At 42.5% G+C, this 26,572-nt stretch overlaps 1 pseudogene; it reads left to right on the forward strand.

The window, feature by feature from the left end:
• LOC135215199 (E3 ubiquitin-protein ligase parkin-like) overlaps positions 1–23,934 on the forward strand; it is a 74,603-nt pseudogene extending 50,669 nt beyond the window's left edge.
• The last annotated feature ends 2,638 nt before the right edge of the window (positions 23,935–26,572 follow it).

Here is a 26,572-nt window from a genome sequence, read left to right on the forward strand (position 1 = left end):
TGTGCATTAAAATCTCCTACTATAAGTAGTGGTTCCTGTATACTTTTGCTAATAAGTTCAGAAAAATCACTGAAATTTGCATTGAAATTTGGTTGGTTATATAAATTACAAATAGTGATTTTACTTTTATCAGGCATATACAGTTTAATTGATATTTGATATGGCATAGATGGTATGTCAACAGGTTCATATGTAATGCTATTATAAACGTATATGGCTGTGCCTAATTTTCCACCGTCAGTTGGTGAATAACATGCAATTTTATAGTGTTGGATATTTGTAGGGTTAATTCCTATATGTTGTAGACATATGCACATTGGTTGTGGTCTCGTATGATTCTTTGTAATTCACCCAGACGTAGTCGGGTTAAGAGACCATTTATATTCCATTGAATGATTTTATATTCCATTATTGGGAGGAATTGGTGTTAAATTCTGTAAATTGATTGCTGATTTTACTTTATCTCGTAGTTTATATGCATTTGAATTTATTTGTGGTTTTTTAATCGTTGCATTTGTATGTTGGTTATTAGATTCTGCAGTTGTTTGTTTTTCATAGTTGAATATTAATAAGTCTATTTTTGATTTTATAATTTCCTTTTTGTATTTTAAGGATTCAGAACATAACTCGTTCTCATGTTGATGTGTTAAAGGGCACCTCCTTAATTGGTAAAATTGTCTATACAATTTCGTACTGTGTCGTCTGTCTTGGTAGTTAGTTGGTTATATGTACTTACAAAGCATTCATTACAACCACAAGATGAAGCATGTTTGGTAATGTTAATTATTGGTTCAGAAGTTTTTGGTCTAGCTTTAGAAATTTCTGGTTTTGTATTCTATTGTTCCTTTTCTGTAGTGATAAGGACTGTTGGTTTGAGGGGTTATTTGTTTTGTTGTTGTTAATGGGATATTTGGGTCTTGTGGATGGTTGGGGGGTGATAGTTATATTTTGGTTTGGTTTAATGTATGATTTTCATTAGTATTATTTGATGGAAATTGTAAAGTGTGATCTTTACTGTCCAGATGTTGGCTGTTTGATTGAGATTGAGGGTAATTGTGTATTTCCACTTGTGATGAGGTTAGTTTAATATCTTTTTTAAAGTGTTCTCCTGGTGTAGTTGGAGTTTCTCTGGATTGATTGTAATTTTCAATATTTACTTTTTTCCCCTTAGGTGGGGTTCTTTCTAGAATTCTTTTCTTTTTGCCAGTTCGATTATCATCATTATTTAATTCTTCTTCTATTGGAAGTTCTTTTCCATGGATAACTGAATCATCTATGTTAGTGGTGGTATTGGTTGTTGTAATATCACTTTTATTTTGGGTTTCAGTATTATTGGTATGAAATCCATTTTCCATGTTTATACTATCTTGTTTGTCATTGTGCTGTTTTGATGTCTTGATTTTTAGTCACATTTGAGAAGGTGGGGGCTTTGGATGGATTGTTAACGCCTCTTACTTTTAGCTCAAGTCTGGCTTCCATGACTGACATTCCTGTCCTATTTATTAAACAACTGAAGTTCTGTGTTATATTGGTTAAATGAACACTCCTTAGATTTTGCGTGATGGGCTAGTCCACAATTAATACATTTTGATTGATTACAGTTCCAATTAGTGCTATGGTCATCTGATGCACAGACTGCACATATAGCCTTATTACGGCATCTTTGTATGTGTCCATACCTTGAGCACTGTGTACATTGTAGTGGTTTAGGCAAAAGGACGAACTTCTCTATTTTGTCCAAGAATTTTTTATTTAAATGGTAAGTCTTGGCCTGTAAATTTTATTTGGCAATGTTGATATTTTTACTTTTACCTTTCCTACTTGAAATAGAGTATATTTCTAAATCGTGGATATTGTTATATCTCAATTTTAGGGAGTCTAGCAATAGTTGTTTTGCAGGAAGCTCCTGCTCGCTATTGGGTAGGATGACTGTACCCTGTACATAATTCAATGTTTCGTGGCTTGTGATTATTACCTTTATATTTATTTATTTCTGTTATACTTAAAAAGGCAGTGGACTGCTTTTCATTGGTTACTTGGATAAGCCATTCATTGTCCTTGATGTGTCTGCATTCCATGTCTTGTGTTGGATATATGTTAAGTAATTTGTTTTCTAGCATCGCTGCTGAGATTTGTTGTCAGCTTTGAGGACTAGAAATCTTGGACCAATTATCTGGTCCAAAGAGGTCATCAAAATGTACCAATGTGGGATTAAGTCGATAATTTTTGTTTCTTTTGGTCCTTGTTTTATGTATGTTGCTTGTCTATTATGATTTTTATATTTTTCTGTATTGCTGGGAGGATTATTTGTCTCTAATTCAGAATTATTGTTCATCATATATGGTTCCATTGTTACGATATTGGAGTTTACCAATTTATTTTTGTTTGTTTCTTTTTATTTATGCACTCTATTTGGTTTTCTGGCTCTGCTGCTTTACTTGGAACAGGGTGTTCCTTTGTATCTTTTATAGTACTTTCACTACTTGTGGCAGTACCTAGGAGATTCGGGAGTGACGTGCCAATGGTCATCAACTGTGCCGTAGGTTTTCCATCATGGGGCCCAGGGGTACTCAAATCATTTATTTCAAAGTTCATAAATTTTGAGTTTTTACAAAAAAAAAAAAAAAGAAATCTTGAAAAGATATCATTGGCCCTTCACGATGTTAAATCTTCTGCCAAAGGCACAAGTGAGAAAGGACTCCCAAATGTCCGCATCCTACCTACCCCAAAAGGGGAGGCATAACATGATTAGTATGGCCCAAGTGTAAGCAGAACCAACCCGCTTGCTAGGACTAAGAGTATTATGTTAATACAATTATCCCCATCCTAATCACATTATGGGCAAACTGGATAGAATGCCGAGAGTTCTATTCCTAGAACCAGGGCCCCCTGGAATCCATGGTCCAGCTCACAGAATAGTTCCGCCTGAAAAACAGGTCCGAACATTGTCGGGTAGATGATGGATCTACCACAGTTCTCACTATTTAGCTTCGGATTTAACTCCACGTTAAGCCATGATATGTTTTCTCATTTATTTGCTTTCAAAAATTTTGGCAAAAATGGAAAAGTCCACATAAGTTTACTCGAAAATATATAATGTCATATGGGACTCTTGGGTTCGAACCTGGGAAGAGATTCCTGAGGTTCGAGAGCCCCCTCACCACGTCAAGGTGGTCCCAAAATGAGGGGGAGTTATGTAGGGTAATTTCTCATCTCCTGTAGGGTTAGAGGGGTTGGCATCACTAAGCCAGGCCTTGATATTCATGAATTAGGGACACTTAAGAGTGAAAATAGTCTTGAGAACATTTATTTTAGTGCATCGGAATGAATGGAAGCAGTTTGATAATGAGGAAAATACAGGAAAAGTGCCGTGCAAGGAGGGAGAGATTGTACCACATATTTGTGGATCTTAAGAGGACATTTTAATACCTAGATAAACAAACAAAAGGGATGATGTGTCACCATGTTTTTAAGAGTGTACTAAATCATACTGTTTTTTATCTGTTTTAAAACAGGCATGTTTCCCACCAACACACTAAAATTAGTATTGTAAAAAAGATGCCATAGTTTGCAAAATGAACTGAAATTCATGTATGAAGAGAGAGAGAGAGAGAGAGAGAGAGAGAGAGAGAGAGAGAGAGAGAGAGAGAGAGAGAGAGAGAGAAATGACAGCTAGGCATGATTTGCTGGCCTTCGTATCATGAGTTTTTCGTATCTTGAACCGCATTTTACATGTAAAAAATGCCTAATCCATTCCAAGCCCTACAAAAAACACCCAGTAAATTATATTTCCAGGCTACAACACATGTTTTAGGGTTACGACGCCGGATCCCGACGGAAGAAATATGACTCCAAAAAAGGCAAAATACTGTACATACTTGAGTAATATTCAACTGCATGTAATGTTCAGCCCCATTTTTACTGCACATATTCAGACTTTAGCATATATCCCTTAGCAATAAGCCTAGCCTATGTTAGCAGTTGCTACAGTAGCCTAGTCTATGATTGACATCTAAACCTGAGAAGCTAAAAGCTTAGAATATGCCAATAAAATGTATAAATAATCAATATATACTCATTTCAAACTAATTATTAATTAATCATTAACTATAATACACAAACAAACAAAAAAAACTTTCCAACTGTTTGTTTACATCCAGCACTTACAAGTACCGAACAATCGCCAAGCAATTATTTTTCCTAGCACACAGTAAGTCATAAATTTTCATTCTCTCTTCAACTAATGAAAGTACTAAACAGTATAATAACCATTTCATTTCTATTCTTTATTCTATCTTTACCTAATGGAGATACCGAGTTACTGACAGCTATAATGAAACATATACGCAATATTAAAACAGAAGAAGAATTCTAGAAAATACGTACATATTTGGTGGCTTCGATGATAGCAGTCTGATTTATTTTATATATTTTATGATATCTAATTCACAATTTGTTTGATTAAATGTATTGCATCTACTCATTTCAAATAATTATTAAGTAACCATTAACTATAATAAACAATCAAACAAAAGAAAAAGCTTCCAAACTTCTGTTTACATTCAGCACTTTGTTACGAGTACCGAACGATCACCAAGCAATCACTTTCCTAGCAAACAGTAAGCCATAAATTTTCATTATCTCTCTTCAACTACTGAAACTACCAAACAATATAATAGCCATTCATTTCTATTCTTTATTCTATCTTTACCTAATGTTTTTTTTTTATTAAATGTATTGCATGAATAAGTTTTTCAATTTACAGCATCCTTTTACCAATAGAATACGTAGAGCACAAGGGGTAGATGCTGACCAATAGGAGAACAGGATCTTATGGGGTGACTAGCATCAGGAACCAATGGGAGAGTGGGAGGATGGTGGTGAGTTTAACTCAGTTGGCGGCGAGTAAGTTTTAAAATTGTTCTCGGTGGTCCGGGCGAATCTCGGGACTTTATAGCAACAACCTTTCGTAGCTTGAACTATTTTCGTATGTAGAGCCAAAAAAATCTTCGTATTTGCTTTCGTATCTCGAGTTTTTCGTAAGTTGAGCCTTTTGTATGTCGAGGTACCACTGTATAAGGCAGTCCCCAGTTAATGGTGGAAGTTCTGTTCCTGGCCGAGCACCACTAACTGAAAGTCATTAATAATTGAAAGTCGCAGATAACAGTTAATCGCTGACAATGATGGTAATAAATGACGTTTATGATGTTGCAAGTGCCAATAAATCGCTTATTGGTTCTGATAAACCACTTATTGGTGCTGATAAACTGCTTACCATTGCCGATAAACCACTTACTGACACCGATAAACTGCGTACCGATGCTGAGAAAACACTTACTCTCTCTGAAAATCGCTTAATGTTGCTGAAAATCTGGTTAACAACGTTGTTAGCCAAGCGCCATAAAACCGGAATGCTGTTAACTGACACTGTCGGTAAGGGAGGAGGACTGCCTGTACATGAACAAGTGTATATACACAAACACACCAATTCACAGTCTTAGTATATATGGTGTGCAGTGCAGTACTGTATGTTGTATATTTGTTTCATAATGAACTCATTTCTTATAGTAGCCCATACTTATGGTCCATGAATTCCTCCTGACAATTCAGTCCCTATAAGGAAAATAACAGAAGGCAGATATGTATGTATGCGCACATTTTGTTTTTTGGCTCCCCAGTGCGCAGCAGTCATATAATAACTTTTTTATGTCTGCTATGTACTGTACTACTCTAGATTTACTCCAGAACTTTTATTTGCTTCATCTGCCATGAATTATTGAATTTCATTTAGCTCATCATTTTCATTTACATGCCTTGGGTATCTCTTCATGGCTGGAGACTATCTAGTATTATCTCCTGCGAGCAAAAGGCTTTCCTTGCAGAGCAGTGACAGAGATGTCTGGGTACCACAGAAGAACTTCCTCAGCTGTGTACCAGGGGAAATAGGCCATCTATTGTGAATGGTGTCTTTGGAGGAGTCTCTCTCCAGTCAGAACTTCTGTTCAGGAAATAGCATATTTCCTAGTTTTTTCTGAAGGGAGAAATGTCTTTCTGTGTCTGCCATCAAAAGCTATAGGGCTGCTGCTTTTGGGTTTGGTTCTATGACTAAAAGTCAAACTACCTTCACATCCTTCTATCTGAGGGACGTTGCGCAGAGGTTCTCGGACACTTTTTATTTTGTTGCAGTGGTGGCTGCTCGACAAGTTATGTAGCTCATCAAGTGCCCCTAGCAGGACAGTTTGTATCTTACCTAAGACGATGGTATGAAAGTGAGAGTGAAAGAAATGACTGGTCTTTTCTCTTTCTCTTTTCCCCTTCTCTACTGGTGGCAGTAGGAAGATTGATCCATCATGGGCTGGAACTGGTTAGATACAGGTGAGTGAGTGCTCTGAGAAAGGTTCTTTCATACACTAATCTTTCTCTAACAAGGGGAGAGAGGAATGATAAAGAAATTGGTGGCTAACGTAGGTTTGTCATCTTAACAGATAAATAGACATAGGTCTTTATCTTCCGTTTATACATTGTTCATACACAAATGTATATTAACCCAGTAGTCTGACTGTTTTATAAACCTTTTATTAGACTTGTCAAAGACATACATCTCTTTTCTCCTCTTTTGCTTACTTGGGAAATGAGACCAGGTGTACACGCTTAACCTCCTGTTGGTTCAAGGCTTTCTTTCCTCCCACCAAAAGTGAGTGCATCCTCACATTAAGACCTAGGTTTGATTCGCATATGAACAAATGGCACATTTTTATTTAATTTGTATTTTTATAGCTAAGTATCTAAATGATTAAGTTTATCATGAAAATTAAATTTTTTTTACTAATAATAGAAGTAGGGTAAAAGTTACCTTTTTGGGGGGGGTTACAGGAACTTTCATCCTTTTCCCAGTGCGTATTTCCCATTTGTTTATGTATGCCATCCTGAGATATGTAGAATTCTTGGCACCTACGCATTGCAAACCTTATTTTACTTTCAAAGGTGCTCTTCTTCTCGTGGTCAGTCACTTGCACTGAGCCTTCCTAGTCTTCAGGTCCTTTCCATAGATTCTGCAGGTCACAATCAGTATTCTGAAACTTGAACAAAGCCTCCTAAATTTCAGTTAGTCATGAAACAAAATATTTTTATAAAACAAAATTCCTTTTTTTTTATTCACTTATCATTGTCAGCCCCATGAACTTTGCAACTAACATTCCAGAAGTTTGTGTCCATACACAAGTTAGGCTGATACCAGCTGGTGTCAGTTTTATATTAGACCCAATAATACAGTGTGTTTCAATGCAAGATTTTACTGTTAAAAATATACTGATATTTTTTCTATAACAGGTATGGTTTTATGTAGAAATTTGTGTTAAATGATCTGCACCTTATTGACATGTAAAGCTGATTGATTTTTTCTTTCAGTGAGGAATGTTTTTCTGTATAATTTAAAGAAATAGGAGTACAGTGGAACCTCTACATATGAAAGTCCCTACGTTCGAAAAATCCAGGTTACGAAAGCAAAGACGAAGATTTTTTTGCTTCTGTGTACGAAAATAATTCAGGTCGCGAAAGGGTAAAGTCTAAGATTTGCCCGGACTGCCGAGAACAATTTTAAAATTTGTGCGCCGGCAACTCAGTAGACTCGCCACCATCCTACTGCTCTCCCATTGGTTCCTGATGCTAGTCACCGCCGTAAGATCCTGCTCTCCTATTGGTCAGCACCTGCCCCATCATGCCTTTATGTAAAGGCATTCCTTGACCATTTTTTGCAGTAGCGTTATCGTAAACACCTGGAATTCGTTCGTTCACATATATTTCGTTTGTTAACGTAAATTCGTGTTAGTGATTTCGCTTTCGTTGTATTTTAAGTTACTTTATCGTGTTGTGTGTGAACTTAATTAGTACTTACTTAATTAGCCATGGGTCCCAAGAATGTTGCTGAAGTTCATGGAAAGAAGAGGATGCATTCTATGGAGACGGAGTTGGAGATAATCAAGAAGTGTTAATGTTTTCTGCCATTTGTTAATGTGTTTTGTAAAGTTTAGTGTTAGTGTTTTCTGCCATTTTTTCATGTGTTTCGTAAAGTTAAGTGTTAATTTTTTCTGCCATTTGTCCTCCTCCTCTGTCGCCACTTTTGGACATCGCATCCCTCGAAAGGTAAGGTTCCACATTTTACTACATACATACGTACATGTACGTACAGTATTTCTTGTACCCTGTACACTAATGCACTTTATTTACAGGTACAGTCATGGTTATGTTAGGTATTGAATGGTCCAAATTGTTGTATTTCATTGTTTATTGGTCAATTTAGCTTTATTATAAAATTTACTGTGGTGCTTTTGTAGGGCTTGGAACGAATTAGGCAATTTACATGTAAAACGTAGTTCTAAATATGAAAAAATCAGGTTACGAAGGCCACTTCGGAACGGATTAATTTCGTAACCTGAGGCACTACTGTAGTTGTGTACTGCAGTAGTTTTGACATGTATAGCTGATTGATTTTTCTTACAATGGCAGAATGTTTTTTATGTATACATAATTCAAAGAAATAGGAGTAGTTGTGTACAGCAGTAGTTATAAACATTTTAGAGTGTTTACTTTTCTAGGTACTGATAGGTATAAATTTGCAATGTAGTAATTAATACGTCTTATCTTGCTTAGCCCATTACTATAGTCACACTATTTTTACTAGCTAATTATCATTGATCTAGCATCTAGCCATATTTAATTGTGCATAGCTTCTTTAACTTTTTGCAGACTAATGATGGCATTGGGGAGCGTCCACATTTTTACGTCTATTGCGTGAAGCCATGTAACTCAGTAAGAGTTGGAAAGCTGAGAGTGCGATGTGCAACATGCAAACAGGGTGCTCTAACTTTGCATCGTGATCCTTGTAACTGGCAGGATGTTCTCAACCCTCGCCAGGTAAGTACATATTTATGAAGTAAATAAATGTAGAAATGTTCATTTGAGGAACAGATCTATTGATTTACTGATGCTTTCATTATTTTAGGCCTAAAAACCTAAGTATGAATTCAGTTCCTAACTCATAAATAACTCACTTGATGTCAGATAAGGCCTTTATATTCATGGGAGGATCCCATCCATCTTACTTCAGTTCTCACTTCATTGTTTGACATGATACAAGGAAGATCTTTTGTGAAGCATTCTTTTGCTGGCAACTTTTCAGTATGTGAATGCTGTTCAGGTGGCTGACAAATTCTCATGTATTAATTTATGTATTGCTGTTATCAGTGAAAACAGTTAATGGAAAGAAAGTCATCTTTGAAAGGTCTAAGGGGATTGTTAATATGCTTTGGGTGGGGGGGATACTGTGCTATAGTTTGTTTGATCATGGTAATGACTGGATATACATACAGTGCTACCCTGTTTTTTCAGGCTTTTTCACTAATTTGCTTTTTTTCTTAGAGTGATGCTATTTATTCACTAGTTACTCTATTTTTTCATATTGTGTTCATGACTAAATATACTGATATTTATGATAAAAAGGATTTACAGTGTACTTATAATGATTTACAGTGTATCTATTGAGCTCATTCCAGGATGGGCCACAGACTGAGCATAACAGGTGTATGATTTGATTCTCTATCTCTCTCTCTCTCTAAGGGTAATGTAAGATGTATTTGAAATATTACTGTAAAGTGTTTTTGGATGACAGAGCATACTATTGTACAATATGTAAAATATTCGCTAAGTATTTTAATTTTATCTTCCAGTCTGCTTTTACTAGGAAATAATATGAAAATAATTAGCGAATATTTTAAATATTGTACAATTGTATACTCTATCATCCAAAAACGCTTTTCAGTAATATAATTTCAAATACATTTTACATTACCCTTAGAGAAGAGGAGAGAGAGAGAGAGAGAGAGAGAGAGAGAGAGAGAGAGAGAGAGAGAGAGAGAGAGAGAGAGTACACCTGTTATACTCAGTCTGGTGCCCAACCAGGAGTGAGCTTAATAGATACATTACATTATAAATACACTGTAAATTATTTTTATCATAAAAATCTGTATGTAGTAGTCACAAACATAATATGAAAAAATACATTAAGTAGTGAATAAACAGTGATGCTCTAGGAAAAAAAGTGAATCAGTGATCATTTGAACTGTTTTTACCAATATACATATAAAGAAAACAGGACGGCTTCAATACTATGAGAGAAAACGGCTATGCTCATGTATACAAGGGCAACTTGATTAGTTGGCAATGTTGTGTAAGACATTTGTTTAATTTGTATTAAAGATTTGTTTGATTTGTATTACCGTAATAATTTGTATTAAAGATTTGTTTAATTTGTATTACTGTAAACATTTTATAGATATTTTGCTGTGTTTACATTAATATTGATATTTACAAATTAGTAAATCATTATGATAAGCATTTTAGAGGGCATATATACATGAGCAACAATTGTAAAAGGGTACTAATCTAAGATGACTTAGGGTGTTTTGGGGTAATGGTGTATTTTTGTTTGAATTGATATTAAATAGTTTTAGTATGATAATTTTAGGTATATTTTTGTTTGAACTACTAAAATAGGCAGTTTTCTATGAGTTTTGTTCCAAATTATGGAATGAGCTTGTAGTTAAAGTCACCTTGCAAGCTCCCTCAGACTACGTAATGGATGACCTTTAAAATCCAACTCACCAACCAACGAGGAAAATAAAGGGAAAGAGGGAAAGGTCCCTCGCCACAAACTCTCAACCAGAGCCCCCGGGGCACAACACCCTACCTCCAAAACAACAGTCCCACTCACATGTAACTGCAGCAGTGTTTCCAAAAAATCCTACTTCACATTAATGACACAACATGCCCACATGATCTTAAGATCAAAACACACACACACACACAACTTAATCAGAGACATAATCAGCCATCCATACAGGAGGTCTTCTATTTTTCCGTGGACGCTGATTCTCCACTGTTTCACTTTGACCACTCACTTGTGGTTTCACTGATTCTTCTGAGACTGAATCATCACTTGACATTTTGCTTGAGCTATCAGATAGGTAAGCTGGAACTACAACTGGTTGCACAACCAACACATGCCTCGGCATTCCATCCACAGAAATGTTGTTCAAGGAGTTCACGGGTAACCATGCCTTTACGCCATTGAGTAGTACAACGGGGGTCTGGGGGCTTCACCCACACCTCCTCTCCCAGCTTAATTGAAAGGGGTGTGTCTTGGCTGGTATCTGCTCCTTTGGGGACTACTGAAGGGTATCTCCACTCATATCTGTACACTGCATGCTGTGGAACAGATGATGCATCCTGTCCGGACCTTGGTGTGCGTGATTGTACCAGAATACTGCTTCAGCAGAACTAATTCCTCCCCTCTCTGCAATAACCTTGATGGTCCTATGGTGCCTTGCAACTATTCCATTTCCTCCCGTTCGATAAGCAGCCCGAAACGCCCTAACAATGTTCCAATGAGACAACATATCTCCTAAACACTGTGACCTAAATGCTGTACTATTATCCAGTAATAGTTCATCAACTGGCTCTCTTTCCAAAAAGATATTATTCAACTCTGCAAATATTTCATGATCATCTTCTCTCTTTAACTTCCTCCATATTGCAAAACGACCTGGACCACAGTCAACCACTGATTAATAGGGTATCTGTCTGTAATGAGTAACATCAATAGTTTGGGGCTGCCAGTTTCTTTCAACACTTAATTCACCTCCTTTGTGCACCACAGGAGCAGTATCAGTAGACTGACAACGCTCACAAAAACACTGAACTATACCTTTTTCACACATTCTCTGGAAACTTCAGGGTCCAACTTCTTGGCTAAATATAGTGTTCTGTCAACTCCCATATGGTGTTTATTATGCAACTCTGTTAGATCAACTACAGCACCTGCACAGAGATGTGCATGCTCGATTTCATTGCTTGCCAACCAACTATTCTTGACTCTCGTCAGAATATCAGCTTTATTTTTCTCTTTAAGCACTATCTGAACCACAATATTCCAAACCAAACTCTGTAATCAATTCCTTCAATGTTCCCAAACGTCTCTTGATCATCATCTCTGCAGCTCCCTTTGTGTGAACACGCTTCTCAGCACTTATTACAGATTTCAACCATGCTCCCACAGTTGCAGAGTCAGTCCTCAGGTCTAGTGACTCAAGACCATATTTAATAGTCACATTTACCCCTTTCAAAACAGCTTCTAGTTTGGCAACATTGATGTGGTTGAAATCATCCTTTTTTCTATGCCAAGCAGCATCTTCAGCAACCTTGCCATTCATCTCTAAAACTATACCTTTAGCAATTTTGCTGGCATCACACCACACAACACCATACTTAACCACCTGGCACACAGCACCAATTTCCTCTCACAGGATCGTCTAACTTTACTCTCAATTACCTCTTTAATCATCAACATGGACTGCTCACCGACAGGATCCTCCAACATGCTCCTGAGGCTCTTCTCTTAGTGTGGCTGCATGCAACTCTTAACCATCCAGCTATGGGATAATGGCCCACTCATGTACCACAAACTGAAAACAATTCCCTCCTTGTAAGCATATCTGTAACTTCAAGCACTTTATTACCTCTCGCAAACATCGGCTGTCCTCCAACTCTTAGCAGTTGCAATCCTAAAGCAGCTCCTCCATTAAATACCCAAATGTATTTAAGTGTCTAATTACCTCATCAGCAGAAGCTATTGATTTGTTCACAAGAATGTCATCTGCATATGAACTGGTTGCTCTCTTTGATTTTTTCATCCTTACTCAATAGTACAGTCTTCAGTATCTTAGACATGATCCGTGGTGCCGAGTTCAACCCAAATCCGAATCTTGTAAGGCAAATGTCTGGCCCTTATAGTTCACTAGTTGATATGGCCACAATTTTTCGTCAACGCTCAACTGTAGGTAGGCCGACTTCAAATCCACAATAGACACATTCTCACCTTTCTGTCACCATTCATAACAACTTATTTTATTTGTCAATGTCACAGGTTCATTGTTTTTCCAAAACCACCTGACTGTCCATTTCTGTTCATCAAATCCTGCATGAAAGTCTGGGTCTTCAATAACAACTGTTGAACAACTGTCATCACTCTACCACTACGTCTATGCTCAATTTCTTGACTAACTGAAGCAACACCACCTGCTGTTTCGATGACAAAATCCTAGCATGTTTGAGCAATTCACTCATTGCCATCATCATTACATTTGGCATTGCTGTGAAGCAACACTAATATTATCTGAGAAACCGTTGACAAAAGTTAGTTTCACCACATTTTCTAAACCACCCTTATCAAGCTTAGCTAAACTGGCCAACCTCCTAATCTCATTGGCATACTCATCAACTGGTTCTCCTGTCCACCTCATCTGAACCAGTTTTCCAAAAGCAGAGAATGCATCATCAGTAAATGCTACTTTCAGTTTTTCCTGAATTTTCCCACTGCATTTTCTTGGTCTTTATTACTAATCTCCAAATCCCTACAGATACAATGGAATAAAACTGGCTAAGTCTGATATATTCTGTAGCTTAGCCACTAAAGTTACCTTCTTCAACCATGATACAAACGTCTCCTTCGCCAGTGAATGGCTTAATCCTGTCCGTTGTAATTTTAGACACCATACTTTCTTGGAATAGGCCTAGATAGCTTGTAGTTAAACTCACCTTGCAAGCTCCCTCAGACTGTTCAACTTACTTTGCAAGCTCGCTCCCTCAGACTGCGTAATGGATGACCTTTAAGATCCAACTCACCAACCAACGAGGAAAATAAAGGGAAAGAGGGAAAGGTCCCTCGCCACAAACTCTCAACCACAGAGCCCCGGGGCACAACACCCTACCTCCACAACAACTGACTGACTATTGCCTAGTAGACAATCCCACTCACATGTAGCTGCAGCAGTGTTTCCAAAAAATCCTGCTTCACATTAATGACACAACAGAGGTTGATATTTATGCTGCTGAATCACCGGAACTTCAGATGATCAAACTTATATAACCGTATACTTCTTTAATGACTTGGGTCATATGAGTAATTTCATAGTTTGTTTTGTTTTATTTGTTTTTCCATGTTATTTATTTTTTACAGTATAGTGTATTTATTACCTCTGTATTTTTTACTCAGTACTGGGCTGCTGTCCCCATTGAAGCCCTTGGACTTGTAATGTTCTGATTTTCCCAATGTAGTTGAAACATGGCCAGTGATAATGATGTTATTTAGGTACTACAATTCTTTAGAATTATTCATGTAAATTATTATTTCTGTGTAAGTCCAAAACTCCCATAACATCTCTGAATATCACAGATTTTGATGCTTAAGATCAGTCAAAGTTTACAGGTCTCTTTCAGCTAAGCTGGGATTTTTAGTAGCTTGATCCATGTCACTTAAAGTGCAGTTTTGGCTAATATAAGCGATGGGTTTATTTTGAGGCAACTCTTAAGTTTCCGAAAAAAAAATTATTTGTTCCGACACGGCATACAAACCTTCGGTCCTTTTACAATAGGAAGGTACTAGCGGCAGCTGGATAGGTCGTAAGCTTTCGAACAAGGGGTTCGGTAGTTAACTGCTTGTCCGACAGGCGCGCGCGCGCGACTGGGAGGTAAACAAATCACTTTTGCTTTCGGCCTCACAGCGAGTAGACGTGTGTGTTCGACGCTCTCTGCTGCTTCTCGTCGTTTGCTTTCCCTTGAGTATATGGTTGTGTTTGTGTTGAGTAATCATTGTAAGTACAATCATTTCCTCTTTCTTTCATCAATTGTGAATTATCTGATCAATTATGGAGTCTCCACACCCCGCTACCCTTCGGAGATTGTGCCCGGGTACCGAAGGGCGTAAATGCGGTAAGTTCCGCTCCTTTCCAGAAATTGATCCCCATATTTTGTGCGCTCGGTGTCGGGGCCGCGAATGTACCCGAGCCGAGCCCTGTGAAGTTTGTATGTCATGGTCGGAGGCGCAGTGGGGCTTGTACGAAGGTAGGAAGAAGCGAAGGCCTGCAAAGGAGTCGTCGGAAAGCTCTCCCGCGACTCCTTTGGTTACGGACACTTCGTCTTCTTTCCTGCCGCCCGCTCAGCTCCCACGTTTGGCGCCTTCCCCTTCGGGGGGGGGGGGGGGGGCGGGGGGGGGGGGGGGGGGGGGGGGGGGGGGGGGGGGGGGTTTCTAGGTCCTTCCTTCTCCTCACCCCGATCTGTCGAGTGTGGATGGAGGGCGCGAGATACCCCGACGTTGAGTTGTACTCTGGGTCCTCTATCCGTTCGTCTACATCGCACACGGGTAGGTAGGATCCTTGCTAATCACCCGACCTTTGCTTCTTCCCAGGTTGCTGTTGCCGCGAAGGACGACCTTGGACAGGTGTGGGCATCGTTGGGTTCCTGCAGGGCGTGCCGAGTGTCCAGGGGCTGCTCTACCATCTCGCTGGCTCTGTGGCGGTCACGCATGCTACGGTGAAGACCACTACCACGACCCTGTCAACTCCTGGCTATGCTTCACCTCCTCACCTGGTGGTACAACCCCCGCACGCGGTCTCTGTTACACCAACTACATCGGTGCAGGGGCCAGTCGCCGTACACCCGGGGGAGTGTGATGCCGCCCGCCTGGGTTTGCCGTGCTGCCTCGACCGGACTTCGTGTGCCCGAAGAGCTCGCCCCTGGACCTCCCACCAGTACCTAGGAGTCTGTGCCGCTGGTCCGTCCACCTGGTCTGCCTGTACAGCCTGCCGTACCTGCCGTACCTGCCCAGCCGCTGTTTACGGACGTGATGTTGCTGACCACTGCTGCCGTTCCTGTATCTGTTCCTGCCGTCTCCACTGCTGTTCCTGTGATGCCTGCACCTGCTGACGTTGTTCCTGTTCGTGGCGCCGCTGCTCCCGATGCGATCTGGTTCGGACAGGTGCGTCCGGGCCCTGTTGCTTCGGCAACAGCAGCCCGGCTCCGCCCTGGATGACAGATCTGACATCGGTCCTGAGGAAGCTGACGAAGAAGAAGAAGAAGAGGAGGAAGGTGTCGTCGTCGTCTTCATTGTCTTCTTCGTCGTCGTCGGCGTCGTCTGCCGCCATCTTCCCCTTCATCTTCTAAGGCTCCAGCCGCCTAAGAAGAAGAAGGTCGCCTCCTCCCCCACCAAGAAGTCTCCTTCGGGAGCTTCTAAGGGCCCGTCTCGCTCCGGTGAGACGGGGGGTTCTTCCGCTGGTCACCCTGCTCCTTCGTGGGGCAGGAACCCATCTCTTCTTCCGCAAGGAAGAAGACTACGGGGACCAGAGGAGTGCCGGCTAACACCGGCACTTCCTCGCCTGCTGTTAGTGGCTCGACCACGGCAGCAGGATCCGTCTCGGTCTCTCGTTCGCGAGAGAACGGTACCAGTGTACGGTCGCCTACCAGCGACCGTGCAGCTAGGAACCAGACCTCTGAGCCAGCTCAGCGTCAGGTTCACGGCACGGAGCGGGAAGACTGGTGACAGCCGCTCACGCGACTCTCACCAGACCAGCTCTCGCTCTCGCGGCGATCAGCGGCTACCCGGGCTGACGTGACGGTCCACGACCGGCCACGGGCTGAGGCTGGGAAGAGGTCCCCCCGTTCGCCGGCACCAGCCACGGCTGGTACCAGCGACGTGACGCGCCGTGAGGATACGCACCGGTCTCACCGTGACAGTGGAGCTCGCCGGTCGCCTGACCGTCATCTCACAGAGAGCGATCGGGTACGGCGACCAGCACCAGCTCTTCTGACACACGAGACCCGGGGCCGCTGTCCTCAGTCCAGCCTTCTCCACAGCGAGACGGCTCGACCAGGCCTGCAGCTCGATTGCCACCGCGTGTTGACGATCGCCTGCAGTCCTCCAAGCCACTGGTTCTGCCAGCGAGCGAGGAGGGAGCGTTAGGTCTGCCTCTCCCATACCTTCAACCTCCTCGGGTTACACCGGGAGGAGCGAGGTATTGAGAAGTGATCGTGAGGGGTGTGCCCTCAGGATCCCACCACGACGTCCTACGTACCAGGCACGGTTCTCGGACCGGCCACGGTCGTATGCACAAGTGGCTGGAGGAGACCGAGAGGGGTCTGTCGCTGTTCCCGGCCCCCCCTCGACGGGGGGAGGGTCTCGGGAGCTGCTCCTGTTCGAGGGACTGGATGGTCCTATCCACAGGATGCAGTCACTCCTGAGATTCAGAGGAACTTTGCCGAGGTAATTGCGCTGATTCGTCAGCACAACGACCTCGGGGAAGGATCGCCGCTCCCACCATCCGAGCCCACGTCCCGGCTCGAGTCGTTCTGGGGCCCGAAGAGGGAACCCAGACCGACGGTGGGTTTGCCGCGTTCTGAGCTTGCCGACTCAGTGCTGGACCAGGTAGAATCTCTTGTCTCCGGGCAAGACGGTTCTCTCAAGTCTGCAGGTCGAGCAAGCTGCTTCCACCTCCTGCTGCTGCACCAGCGGCGTTTTTACGTGCCATCTGAGGACCCGATGCCGCCCAAACAGGTGAACCCGGAGTTAGCCAGGCTAACGCCGGGTGTGTCTCTGCAGCAGCTCCTGTCCGAGAACCTATGGTTCTCGCAGCAAGAGGCACTCGGCCTGGAATCCACTGCCATGGCAGCTTTCCAGGCCGTCTTCTGGATAGATCTGTGGTCCCTCACAGTATCTAAGGTCGCAGCCAAACTCCGGGGGAATTTCTCCCGAAGATGACTCGGCCTTTAGGAGACTTTGCCAGTCTGGGGGAAGAGCCATCTCCTTCCTTGCCCACCAGACGGTAAACCTGTGGGCCAACCTGGTTCTCCGACGTAGGGACGCTGTCCTTACTCGAGTTTCCAGGGCGGCTGGGCGTGAAGCGGCATTGGGACTCCGCAACGGACCTTTACGGAGTTCCACGTCTCTCTTCCCAGGAGAGATGGTGGACGCTGCGGTGGACAGACGGCGCACTGACGACAGTGACCGTTCTGGTTACCAGGCAGTTTCGAAGGCCTTCTGGGCAGCCTCGAACTGCGGCCAAGCCAAAGAGCTAGGCTAGCGCTTCCACGGTGGCTAAGAGACGGTAATCGCGTCGAACCGCCCCGTGGAAAAGACTGTCTTCTTCGACTTCTGCAAAGGGGAGCCGTAAACCAGCCCTCCTCCCAGCCCTCCTTCTCCTGAGGAGGCTCTGGGAAGAAGTCGAAGAAAGGGGGGAAACGCTAGGGACGGCGTTCCCCCTCACCTGCTGCCGGAAGTGGGGGGGTGCCTGGCCAGCCATTGGGCAACTTGGCAGCGCTACGGCGCCGAGACCTGGATTGTAGATGTCCTTCGGGAGGGATATCTATTACCCTTCGAATCTCGGCCACCCTTCACCTCCAACCCGGTCCAACAGCAGTCGTACGTTCCAGGGTCATCGAAGGACGTAGCATTGAGACAGGAGATCAAGACCATGCTGAGCAAGAGAGCTGTAGAAAAAATCGTCACGGATCAGTCACCGGGCTTTTTACAGTTCGACTCTTCCCTGGCGGAAAAGTCTACGGGAGGCTGGCGCCCGGTGATAGATCTCTCTCCCCTGAATCGGTTCGTTCGCCAGACCCGGTTCACGATGGAGACGGCACGTTCCGTGCTCGACTCCATCAGGGAGAACGATTTCATGCTTTCAGTGGACTTGAAGGATCGTATTTCCAAATACCCATTCCATCAGTCCTCCAGAAAGTACCTCCGCTTCATCCTCGACGGGACGGTGTACCAGTTCAGGGCACTTTGTTTCGTCTCTCAACCGCCCCACAGGTGTTCACGCGAGTGTTCACTCTGGTGTCTGCTTTGGGCCCATCGCGACGGGATACGTCTGATGAGGTATCTCGACGATTGGTTAGTCCTGGCGAGCTCCCGCTCGCAGTTGCTACAGGACAGGGATCGACTACTCGAGTTCTGTCGCGATCTGGGGATCGTTGTGAACTTCGAGAAGTCCGATCTCGAGCCCAAGCAGAGGATGAAGTACCTGGGTATGCTGATCGACACGGTAGCAGGGCGAGTCTTCCCCGCAGACTCGCGGATCAGCAGATTCAGGGTCAGGGCGGCAGCCAAACCAGTTCCTGTCTCGGCAGGAACAGGTAGCTCAGCGATGGCAAGTCGTGATCGGACACCTATCGTCACTCGAGAAGTTAGTCCCTCACGGGCGTCTTCACCTGCGGTCTCTTCAGTGGAGACTAAAGGAGAGTTGGTCACAGGCGACGGATCCCCCAAGCTTTCCAGTGTCACTGACACCGGAGGTGAGGCAGGACCTAGCCTGGTGGAGCTGGACGACAGGAAACCTCTTAAGAGGAGTGCCTCTGCGCACTCCCCCCCCGGACATGCAGCTGTTCTCAGACGCATCGACCGAGGGATGGGGCGCACACCTGGAGGAGTTGCTGACTTCAGGAGTGTGGGACGAGAACGACAAGCACCTTCACATCAATGTACTGGAACTCAAGGCAGCGTTTCTCGCTCTCCAAGAGTTCCAGGACCGCTTGATGGGACACTCAGTGGTATTGATGTGCGACAACACCACGGTAGTGGCCTACGTCAACAAACAGGGGGGCCTAGTGTCTCTCCCGTTGTACCAGTTGACTCGGCAGGTGCACGAGTGGGCCGAGGCACACTCAATAGAGCTGTCGGCACGCTACATTCCAGGGAAGAGGAAATGTAGTAGCAGACACGCTCAGCCGTCGGGATCAGGTGATAGGAGGCCGAGTGGTCTCTACACCAGGACGTGGCGGAAAGGCTCTTCGACCTGTGGGGGCGACCAGTCGTGGATCTGTTCGCCACCCGGCACAACAGAAAGCTTCAGGTTTTCTTCTCAGCCGTGCCGGACCCATGGCAGCTGCAGAGGACGCTCTTCAACACCCGTGGGACAACCTCTTCGCCTATGCCTTTCCCCCGTTCAGCCTGATTCGCAAGGTGATCAGTCGAGCACTGGTCACCCCGAATCTCAGGATGATCCTGGTGGCTCCCAAATGGCCACAGGCCATTTGGTATCCGGGCCACCTGCTGGCTCTTCTTCGCAGGAGAACCGAGAGAGATTCCCCCTTGGCACAACCTTCTCGCCCAGCCACACGTCGAGCGGTACACCAAGCAGTCCAGTCCCTACGACTTCACGGCTGGCTGTTATCCACCATCTCTTGCGAACGAGAGGCTTTTCTCGTAGCAAGCAGCAAACAGAGATGGCTGGAAACGTCCGTCAGTCCTCTGCAGCTGTGTACCAGGGGAAGTGGGCCGTCTTCTGTGGTTGGTGTCGTAGACGGGGTCTATCTCCTCTCAGAGCCCACTCGTTCAGCAGGTAGCGGATTTCCTCGTGTTTCTTCGCCGAGAGAAGCTCCTCTCAGTCCCCACAGTCAAAGGATACAGAGCCGCCCTGGCTCTCGTCCTGAAACTGAGGGGATTGGACATCTCGAACTCGTTCAAGATCTCCTTGTTATGAGGAGCTTCGAAAGGTCTTGCCCACCCAGGGAACTCAGGCCCCCTGCGTGGGATGTGACTCGTTCTTAGGAGTTTGACTCGAACACCCTTCGAGCCACTCCGAGAGTCGTCAGACAGGGATCTGACCCTCAAGACCCTCTTCTTGCTGGCCCTGGCATCGGCAAAGAGAGTAGGGGAACTTCATGGTCTTTCCTATGATGTACGACACTCCAGGGGATGGGGATCTGTGACGCTCGATTTTTGTCCCGAACTTCGTTGCGAAGACTCAGAAAACCGTCGGTCCCTGACGACAGGTTCGAGTCTTTCACGATTTCCCTTCCCTAATGGACTTCACCGATAATGATGCGGATGAGATGCTGCTTGTCCTGTGAGGGCGCTACGGCGCTATCTGAAGAAAACTCGACACCTCAGGCCTGAGTGTCGACGCCTCTTCGTTAGCACGGGGTAACCAAGAAAGAAGTATCCAAGAACACTCTTTCATTCTGGCTGCGTGAGGTCATCAGGAGGGCGTATGAGGCTGATGGTAGTGACGACATCCGTACGTCCCGTCCGAGAGCTCACGAAGTCAGAAGTATTGGCCCCGTCGTTGGCGTTTCGTAAGAACTTCTCCGTGGCGCAGGTCCTGAAGGCAGGTGTCGGTCTAACCAGACTACCTTCACCTCCTTCTACCTTCGGATATTGCCCACAGGTCCTTGGATACCTTTTCCTTGGGACCCGTGGTGGCTGCTCAACAAGTTGTGTAACTAACCAGACCCTCGCAGGCTGAAACAGCATCGAGTCCCATGGTGGACTGTGTGGATGGATGTGTGAGTGAGTGAGTACTGGCTCCCTCTTCCCGTCTTTTCCTCCTCCTCTACCTGTGGGCAGAGGGCCACGGTCGTCACTACGCTGGATGAGGACGAGATGCAGGTGAGCTATCCCTTTCACTAGGGATAGGAGCAGAATATCCACCACTTCCTCCTACAAGGGGGGGGAAGTGGATGCCTACAAGAGACAAACCCATGACTTTATATTTGTTCCTGTACAGGAACAAGTTCTTACATTGCTGGTACGAAGAGATACGCTTGCCTCTCTCTTAGTACTCGGTCCAGAGGTCTGACCATTGATCCTGCGGTGCACACCCTGATCAATCGGACAGAGGCTTGGATCCCTCCCTCACTCTTACGACCAGGGAGACTTCCAAGGTTGGGCGAACACCAGTCTGTTCACAAAAGATTCAGATTCCTCCCACCAAAGTGAGTCTTTCCTATTGTAAAAGGACCGAAGGTTTGTATGCCGTGTCGGAACAAATGACAATTTGTCCAAAATTGCATTTTTCCTAACTATACAAACCTGAGGTCCTTTTACACATAGTCCCACCTCATGCCACCCCTCACTCTGCAGTTTTTGCTTGGGCCAAAAGCAAAAGTGTTTGTTTACCTCCCAGTCGCGGCGCAACGCGCCTGTCGGACAAGCAGTTAACTACCGAACCCCTTGTTCGAAAGCTTACGACCTATCCAGCTGCCGCTAGTACCTTCCTATTGTAAAAGGACCTCAGGTTTGTATAGTTAGGAAAAATGCAATTTTGGACAAAATTGTCATTTTTATCAAGAAAATCCTTTTCTTATAATGCAACTTCTTACCTCTCAGACCCTCCATTTTTCACTCTTAATAGATAAGATGGCATGAATAATGACTCACAGTTGTCTAAGACCTGGGGATCTGTTTATGTCTGTGCAGTTCTATCAGCTGACTACCACTTTCTTTATGTCAAGAGCTACTGAAAGATATAAGACAAATTTCACTTGCATGAAATACTGTACTATACTTGTTGCTAAATGGGTTGTATGAGAAATTAATTTTGTTTAAAAAAGAGAATTACATTTTGTCACATTTGCAAGACATTCTGTATGTACTGTTTATTTCATTCTTTCAAATGAAGAAAATGACTGTATTGTGTAGTATGATGTTTGGCTCTTATGAAGATTTATATTAAGTAAAAACTTTAATATGTACTTCGTGCAAGATAAGGTTGATGTCATTGTATTGTGACATCAGTGAAATACAACTTTTTTTTTCAGATTACTGCTACATGTGAAACGTTAGGATGCAATGGTTCAAAGGCTGAGTTTTTCTTCAAGTGTAGAGACCACGAGACTGCTGGAGAAGATGATACAGCTGTTGCCTTGTATTTAGTACGTGCTAATCTTTCCAGCTGTTTCATGCTTAGCATGTACTGATATGTTTCATCTCCAGTTGTGGTCTTTGAGTGTGCTGAATCTCATGTTTATGTCCTTGATTGTTTTGTAACATTTTCAGTATCGAGACTGAATGAACGTCAGTTTCTGCATGACCTTGTAATAGGGTATACAATTATCATGTCCTATTGGCTGTCCTGACTCCCTTGTTCGTGAAGTTCATCATTTCAAGTTAATGGGTGATAATCATTATGAAAGATATCAGAGGTTTGGTGCAGAGGAAGCAGTTCTTGCCGCTGGTGGTGTGTTATGTCCTTATCCTGGATGTGGACAAGGGATCATACCCGACCAAGATTGCCGTAGAGTGCATGTCTCAGTGGATAGGTGGATGTATTTTGTCGATTGCTGTTTACAAAGGATATCACATAGGTGGGGAATTGTAACAACCCTGAAGGATGGAAATGATCCCAATGGGTGTAGGAAATAGCAGTGGATTTAATGTAGATCCATCAAGAGCTGCAAGCTCAAGGTGGGATGAAGCATCATCTTTAGCAATCCGTGTACACCAAACCGTGCCCCAAATGTAGGACTCCAACGGAACGAGATGGCGGATGTATGCATATGGTGTGTACACGTGCCTCGTGTGCTTTCCATTGGTGTTGGGTGTGCCAAACTGAGTGGACTAGGGAATGCATGGCAGCTCACTGGTTTGGATAATCAGCTTTGACAACCTTACTCAGAAAATATGAATGCATCATAATGTATGTAAGGTACTGAAGTTTATCAGGAAACTAACCTAGTCAATAAGTGCTGGTCATGCAAATGTTAATAAGTTCATGAAGATTACAGATAGTGGCCTCACAAATGTATTTTTGTAAATCTTAGCAGATCGGATTGATTCCAGAATGCTATATGCTCTATTAGTGTGGTTAATTTGCAGAAGCATCCAATGTCTTTGGTTTTCTTATTTGCCTTTGGAAATGTGCTTGGAGCCTGCTTATGTGGAATTGTTTGTTCATTGACCTATATATGAAATCAACAATAGGGTAAAGTGTGTACTCTTCTCTAGACTTCAGCCTCTAGGTACAGATGTCAGAGATGTCTGCCCTTCTCTGTTCTGAACTCTCTAGACATTGATTTAGTAGTTTTAGACAATGGTACTGAAAGTAGGGTATAAGGTTTACTTCTGCTTTCCTGACTTTTGCAACCTCCAGGTATAAATGTCTTCCTTTCTTTTTTCTAAACTTTATAACATTCAAACAATCTAGGCAGTAGAGGACTGATCGATCAGCTTCTGTTCAGCTTCTATGCCCTTCTAATTTCATTTTCACTTCTTTGCTTTTTCTTGTCTCTGTAAGAAGTTCTTAAAAGATATATGAATGTTGAAGCGAAGGCTGCTGCACTGTCTCCGATGACACTAATAGTAATGGAGGCAACTACTAGATTTTACTTGATAGTGGTGTTGACTTCCAAGCAGCTGGAAGCAAGTGGAAGTGAATGATACTGCATTTAGCAGAGGATGTGTAAATTAAGATAATAGTGGCTGCTTTGTACTGGTGTATGTGAGGGAAATGAACTTCTACTAAGCAATTTGTTTTTCATGTGATCCTTTCTTATTCCTCTTAGTCTTGAGCGTTATCTATAAATGCCAATCATCATATGCATATGCTGTCATAATGAATGAATTATGTACTGTATGCTCCTCTATTTCTACAGTAGGCTGAAGCTTTATCTTGTGCATTCTTCCTGGAAGCTTAGAGCTCACATTTTAATTTTTTGTGGAACTTGAGGCCCTAATTTATGCATAAAACAACCTTTTATTCTATATTTACTGTGTGCTGAGTAAAATTAATTGTACGTACAGCATAACTTAATGTTAAAGGGTAACGAGAATGTCCCTGGCTAACACAGTAATCAGCTCTTGCCTATCCACAGCAGTGATATGTCAAATTTCCAGGAATAAGTATATTTTCATCTCTACCTACTTTTGATGGTTTGAAAACCTCTGGGCAAGTCCACTGATATGAGGGTGTGCTATGCTGTTTTATACTCAGACCATGATATTAAATCATGTTCCTTTAAAATAGTAATCCATGTTTATCTGAGGCATTGCTCACTGATGACAGGATACTGTACAATAAGTCAATAGTATTTTTCATTCACTCGTCATGGGGCATGATCCACTGTACCATCAGCAGAGGCTTTGCTGCCTTTGTTGACTATAATGGCAAGTGCCCTGGCTCTGTAAATGTTCCTGTATGTTCATTGGGTGAATGTGTATTCTTTTGCTTGTTTGATATATAAAACTTATGCCTGTCCAGTGTCTCTGACAGTGAAGAAATAGGTGATGAAGAAATAGTTGACCAAAGCTGTAGTCCGGTATGCTTGAAAAGGAATCCCCATGGAACTTGCAATATGCTTTTAGTAAATTGTCCTGTATAATGAAAAAATTGCTATTTATGAGAAATTTTTTTCATCTACAGTAGCTTGCTTTATAGTGTTTTCTCCCTCCCAGTGTGCTGACTTTATAAATTTTACTAATTAACCACTATTAGAGAAAATACAGTAAATTGAATGCTATGCTTTTGTCTGCTGCAAGTAGAAACAGTAATTTGGAGAGCAAAGTTTTATTCATGATTCGAAAATTATTCTAAAATGTTTTGCTTTGAGATTGTGGATTCAAGGAATTATGTTTTTGTTTGAGGTTTTTTAATTATTGACTGCACAATATTAATCTTATTTTTTGGTATGCAGCAAACTCAGAACCTTTATCTTGTTTTCCATGCACTGGATAGGTATACGTACTCTTGTAAACGTTGAATCTGACCCCCTTTGGATTCGAATTGTTTATAGCATAAGCATATCTAAAAATAGGAGGAAATCAACATTGTAAAAGGGCATTTGTTGGTTTCATATCTATTAGATGTGAACATCTGATAGATTTATTAATTTTTATCAGCATCAAAAATGGACATTGAAAAATGGAGAGTGTCATCTATTTATTTTGTTTTCCTGAATGTGTTTATAATTTTCAGACAGTAGATTTTTTTATTTAAAGGGATTTATAGATTTATTTCTCCATAAATTAGTGCCAATATTTTTTTCGTTATATATTGATCAGTGTTTCACTAGATTATAGGAACACGGCGGTGATGTTGAATATTCTGTAAAGTGGCCCGGTTTTGTAAAGAGAACATGCCATTGATACGATGAAATATGTTAGGTAAATGGTGGCATGTGCAATATGTATAATGAAAAATTAAGATACTTATGATTAAGTTATTTGTAAGCTTTTGTTTGTCCAGATGTTTGCAAATTTATTAGAAAAGGAAAGGAAATTCTTCAACTTCTTTCAAGCCCAGCTTTTTCTGACACTTTAAATCATATAGGAAAATCTTTCTTTCAGCTACTTAATTTACTATATATAGTATTCCTAAATAAGATAATCAGATAATTTTTCCGGATTGTGATAATACCTTTTATGTGGACTGTTAAACTTCTGCTAAATCCATGCATATGGTTTACCAAATTTTGCTGTTATTCCAACGGGGTAAGGGATGACAGACCTAATGTCAGGGTAGTGTGACAATGTGGCATTCTCCACAGAATATGAATATTGATGCTCTGAAAAAACATTGAGCTTTTAGAAGGTTGCTAAACTGGCCTAAAAATGAAGTTTAGATCCATGAAAATTTGAATTCCATGACTCATACCATCCCTAGTTTGATGAACAGGCATAAGCCATTTTTCCTCCATTCTGAGAGAATTGGCTTCAAAGATTTTGATATTATTCAGTGCTTCTAATTAGCTCATCTTTTAAGGACATTTGGTTTAACACAGACAGCTGAAGTTTTGATGTAGAGTATCGGAACTGAGTCACTGGTTAAAGAAAACTCAAAAACAAAAACTTAAAAATAATTGGTTACGCCAGTTTTTCACAAAAGAGGGATGATATAATCACATTTCAGGAGCTCAAAAATGTAAGCAGACCAGAAATGTTATGATATCTTTGGTCTAAATAAAGTCTAAA

The sequence above is a fragment of the Macrobrachium nipponense genome, chromosome 5 (genome assembly GCF_015104395.2).
Source record: "Macrobrachium nipponense isolate FS-2020 chromosome 5, ASM1510439v2, whole genome shotgun sequence".
Lineage (NCBI taxonomy): Eukaryota > Metazoa > Arthropoda > Malacostraca > Decapoda > Palaemonidae > Macrobrachium > Macrobrachium nipponense.